The 5,887-nt window shown below is 40.1% G+C and overlaps 1 pseudogene across 1 annotated transcript; it reads right to left on the reverse strand.

Annotated features, from left to right (window-relative positions):
• Positions 1-329: 329 nt before the first annotated feature.
• On the reverse strand, positions 330-1,147 carry LOC308261759 (inhibitor of growth protein 1-like; annotated as a pseudogene). The gene has a single exon. The product of its transcript is annotated as an inhibitor of growth protein 1-like (transcript).
• Between the last annotated feature and the right edge of the window lie 4,740 nt (positions 1,148-5,887).

The raw sequence follows: 5,887 nt of genomic DNA on the forward strand, positions 1-5,887 counted from the left end.
TACATGAAAGTTTTTCTTTTCACACTTAAATAGGTTGCTTCTAAGTCATTGCTTCCCCCCAAAAAAAATCAGTCTGAGACTCATGTAAATGTTTAATTCAAACCTGTATCTTTGGTTCCTAAAATATTGAGCCACAGACCACTGTCTTGTCACGTGTGCACCTGTGAGAACAAGAAGCCTAGGGAGTCACTGCCACCCAGGAAGGGAGCAGCTCTTTTATAACATCCCTAGAAGATACACAGCTGACGATCTGCACCCCCCAGCAGAGGCAGCGATGTAATAACTACACGGGTTAATTCTGTCCTCCACGCCTCCCGAAGGTCCGCGAGCTACCTGCTATAAGCCCTCTCTTTTTTGGGTTTCTCCAGGGCCTTGTCCATCGTTTTCTCGGTTTCCCCTAGACACTTGGGTCAGCACCACTTGCCCTTTGGTTTATGATGGAGGCCCACACACGAGAAGCGGAACCACTCGATGAGGCACTTGTGGTTGTCGCGGCTGATCATCTCTCCAAGGAGACCTGACTGCACAGACAGTACGTGGGCTGATTGGGGTTGATGGGAAGGTCTGCAGGCGAGGCCTCCCTCTCTGCGTTGGTCTTGGAACGCTTTATGTTCCCAAGGCTTTCCTCTTCTTGGGTGTTCCTGAGGTGATGCCATCGTGGTCGTGATTACTGGACCTCTTCTTTGGATTCTGGTTGTTGCGCTGCCGCCGGGACCTCTTGTTGTTCGGCTTATCTGCCTGTGTGATTGTCTCATTCTTGGACTTATCTTGGTCAGCTCTGCCACTGTTGCAAGTGGGGTCACTGATGTCTTGCTGTGCCTCAAAGAGTTCTACGTGACCTGTCTGGTCCGGTTCTCCACCAGCTCCACCTCTGATTCACGATCTGGATCTTCTCATCACCAGCTCCTGGCTCAGAATCAGGGCTCTCTGGATGCAGTGTAGTACTCGCCTCTTCTGAGCTCCATCAGTCTCCCGCTTAAGCTTTTCATAGTACTCATCCAATTCCTTTAAGATTTCTTTGTATTTCCCGTCGATGTCCCGCATCAGCGAGATGTTCCTCTGCAGGTCGAAAGGCAGGGACTCGACGGAGGTAGTCCTCCACATAGTTCACCAAGTGGATCTGTTCCCTGTTGGCAGGACTCAACATGGTTCCCCCCGGGGTCCCTGGCAGCTCCCGGGGCTTTCCGCTCTCTCCACCTCTCGCCCCCCCCCCTCCCAACCAGCACTGCAAAATGCAAACCTCGGCTCCACGCCTCACCATTCTGGCCTCTCAGGCCCCTTCCCAGGCGGCGGGCAGAGCATCTTTTTTCTCACACCCTGCGGCCATGATGTTTCTGCCTTGGGGCCAGCCAGCCATGGGCTGAGCCTCTGACACCATGAGCCAAAATAAATCTTGCCTCTTCTCAGTTGTTCTCATCAGATATTTTGATCATAGTAATAAAAAGCTAACTAACATAAGGGCCATGATTCTCTACTTCCTTCATATACACCAAGATATCTTGCAGTGCTTGGGCATATAGTAGGTGTTTACTAACTACATTGTACTGCCATTACCATGGCTTGAGTATCCCTTTCAAAACTCACGTTGAAATTAAATTGCCGTTGTCAAGGTAATAAGAGGTAGAACCTCCAAGTGGAGATTAGGTCAAAAGTGCAATTCCAATCCAAAAACATATACGAGGAGGGGAAGGAACCCTATAAGAAGGGGACTAAGAGTTGAGTGCATGTATTTTTCTGTCACTCTATACTCCAATATGATATATAATTACAACATACTAAATCAATACCATTAATAATAAAAGAGTGAAGGATAAAGGCTGTTATTGTGGAAGCAATAACAAAACTTCTCCTTATAAGAGAAGTTTGACTTCCTTTCTCTCTTTTGTGTGCATACTCACCCACCTTCTACCTGTAATGGGATTTCACAGAACAAAGACCCTGGCAGATACTAGTGCCACATTCTTGGGCTTCTCAGCCTCCAAGACCTCAAGTTAAATAAATCCCTGTGGTTTTTTTTTTTTTTAAATAAATTACCTACTCTCTCGAATCCTGTTATGTCAGCAGAAAACAGACTAAGCTATGGGGATTTCAAAAACAAATGTATAAAGAGCTTTGAAACAGCATCTGACACACGCTGAGTACTCTACAGGTGCTGGCTGTTATCATTGCCTTGGAAGCCACAATTATTTCCAGGGTTTACAATTAAGGCTCACAAATGCAGTCCAGGTAGGAGAGAAGGCTTCCCAAACCTTGGAAAGGAGCTTGGCACTAAAAGGGATGGTCTAGCTGCTAGTGAATAAGGTGATCACTGATTTAGAGCAAAACAGTATGAATGAATTTCATTAACAGAACCCGAGTCACCTGCAGCTCAGTTGCAGCTGGGCAATTGGTGACCAAAAGCTGGGTGGTATGGTGGCATGTTAGTTACTTACAGATTATATGACTTGTCATTTAAAAATGTATCTAGTTATTCTCTGTCCTAGAGATATTGCTTTTAGATAATTTTTCTCCTTTTGCCTAACAACCCAAGAACTTCTTTGCAGACTGAAAACACAGCATCATCATTTTAATAAACTTAATACTTAGTTCAATGGGAGGATGGAGGTTTACTTCAGCAGCTTGCCATTGCTGATGAAGTTCTCAGCATTTAACATTTTAAGAGTTTAGTACAGTCTTATAGTTATTACTTTCACATATTTTGATGCCTTGATGGTATTTTTCTCTTTTGAGATTGTCAGTAGAATACTTGATTTGTTATGATGGCCAAACCCAGGGAGACATGAAAATTCTGCTGTTTCTCAGGTTTGCCATACTTATTCAGCACTTGGAGTTTGTTTGCAAGCTTCTATAGAAAAGAGATCTCCTAGCATATCAGTTGTTTTGTTGTTGTTTCATGGCTCACATCTTCATTTTATTTCAGCTAAAATATTAACACATATTAATTTTACAGATTGATGGGTTTCACCATGCCATGTCCAAACATGCACACATCGTGCTTTGATGATGCCCATCCTCCATTCTATTGTCTCTTTTTGTCTTCTCCCCCAGTCCAATTTCTCTTCTCTAATAGTCCCTTTTCCACTTGCAGGTTTGCAGGTTTTTTTTTTTTTTTTTTTTTTTAAGTTTCGGCATATGAGAGAAATCTTGTGATATCTATCCATCTGAATCTGGCTTATTTTGTATTATAGTTAGATATAGAATGTCCCCTAAAGAGCTCATGAATCAATGTTTGGAGTAATATAATTAAGTCATGAGGGTTGTAACCTCATCAACCTAGGCAGGTGGGCTGTGGCTGGAGAAGGTGGGACCCTGGGATGTGTCCTTAGGAACAGTGCTTGCTTTTCCAGTCCTATCCTGGCTGGCTCTTGCTTCCGACCTCCTTATTGTGAGGAGCAAGCCCATGTGTTCTCCCTCTCTCTGTTTCCCCTTGCCATGCTCTGAGCTTCAGACCCTGGCCTCATATTGATTAGACCTAGACTCTCCAAGAAACTGTGAACAAATGAATATTCCTTCTTCTAAGTTGTGTGGTCAGTTCTTTTGGATTATAGCAGTGAGAATGCTGACCAAGACATTTTGCTTAACATGAAGCTCTCCAATAGCACCCATTTTTTTTCTGAAAATGGCATGGTTTCATTCTTCTGTATAGATGGATAATTCTGCATTCTGTATATGTATTTTAATTTATTTGTCTACTCATTTTTTGATGAGTACCTATGCTGATTCCATATCTTAGTTATTGTGACTAGTGCCACAGTCAACACGAGCATGAAGTTATCTTCTTTGTATTCTGACTTCATTTCCTTAAGACACATACCCAGAAGTAGTATAGTTGGATCATATGGTAGTTTAATTTCAGGTTTTTGAGAAACCTTCATACTATTTTCCATGATGGCTGTACTAATTAAATTCCCACCAACACTGTGTAAGGGTTCCATATCCTTTCCAGCATTTGCTATTTATTTTTTTGATAAAGCTTTTCTGACCAGAGTGATATTAAATCTCAATGAACCTTTGAAATGCACTTCACTGATAGCTAAATATATTGAGCATATTAGCATGTAACTATTGGCCATTTGTACTTCTTCTGAGAGAATTTTATTGAGGATTTTTACATCTACATTTATGAAGGATATTGTTCTATAGTTTTCTTTTTATGCTGTGACTGGTTTTAGTTACAGAACGATGCTAGCTTTGTAGAGTGAGTTTGGAATCGTCCCACCTTTTATGTTTTATAGAGTAGTTTATGGAGCATTGTTATTTGTATATCAGTCTATAAACTCATTGTAAGCTTAAGAACATCTGTATGTTCAATGTGGACTAAGATCTGTATCAACATATACATTCAGTGTAGACTTATTTTCAATTTATAATTTAACAACTTGAAATGTTCAATGAAAACTGTAGAAAATATGCAAGAAAATATAAGAATATAGGAAATCCAGGTTTAAGTTTAGACTACATGTCTTTGCATTTAGGATCAAATTCTTTGTCATGAACATGGTTTGTAGGCAAACCTATGTCTTACAACTCCCCTGTCCTCTCTCATCCTCCTCCCAACCCCAAGCTTAGTCACAGGGTATTTTTTTTTGGTTAGTTTCCCTGCACTTTGCACCTATTTTTTTCTGTTTAGATGCACAATCCCCTCCATCTATACAGGTTTTCTTAGCTAAGTCTTGGAGGGACAAGACAGCTCAAATATTATGTCCACAATGGTTTTCTCTACTTTCCTTCAAAGATGAATGCCTTTATATTCCATCTATTTAATTTCTCACACTCATGATTCCTTTGCACATTACCTACTATATTCCTTAGCACTATAACATTCTGGTGAACAGATTGTGTTCTAGAGACAACCTAACTGGCTCTGAGCCTTGCTTCTGGTCTCTTCCATTTCTTAGCTGCAATAGCTTGAGCAACTTATATCATCCTGTTATGTCTTAGTTTCTTGATCTGTAAATTGGAAGCGATGACAGTATTAACCACCAGACAGAGTGGTTGCATAAAAAACAGATGTGACTTAGCACAGTGCTGGGCATATCCTCTGGACTCATGTTATATATTGTTAACATTACTAATTAGCAGTGGTTTGTATTGCCCACCATTGTGTCGTTAGTCCCTCGTGTGCCAAATTATAGTTATTGAATAAATAAACAAATTAAGTGTAGGAAAAATTAAGTAATTTCTTGTGATAATATCATTAGACTGAATCCATATAAAAAGTAATTAATTGATTTATAATAATGCACCAATGTATTTAAATCTCAAGCAACATGTCTTGTGAGCTAGGAAATTAAAATCAGTTCGAAGATGTTTTTCTTGATTGATAAATCAAAACAATTTGATTTCCCTAAAGATCAACATCCAGGACAACAGTGAGCCTGGAAGGTAGATGTAACAAAGAGATCTTTTCTGTAAAATGAATTGTATCTAGTTTTCTGTCAATTGATTCTAGGAATTGTTCATTTCATTGATTAGCTCATACCATAAAAATGCAATAAAGAGGTATTCGTTAAGTGGTTTAGGGTACAATTAAATAGATTTTGTGAACTGTATGTGGAATAATTACTGGAAATGAGCAGGATGCTAAACACTTGTATTGTCTGTATGTTCTAGACTGAACAAAAGTAATTTGGCTTGAAGTTAAGCAACCATGGTATTGATTAAGTTTCTTAAGCCTCAAGATGATAAAGCACTACAGCAAGACAGAGAAGGAAGCTGTAAATCCAGGGAGTGTTTTTTTTTTTAAATAATGCCGCACAAAACACATATTCTACCCACTTTCTCCTGAAAAATCATGACTTTCCCTTATCTGACAGAATCACGTTGCTTTTCAACATGTATCCCCTCACCTCCCGTTCCTACTTGCCAACATTCATGATTTTGTTAG

This window comes from Muscardinus avellanarius (assembly GCF_963383645.1).
Source record: "Muscardinus avellanarius genome assembly, chromosome: 4".
Taxonomy (NCBI): Eukaryota; Metazoa; Chordata; class Mammalia; order Rodentia; family Gliridae; genus Muscardinus; species Muscardinus avellanarius.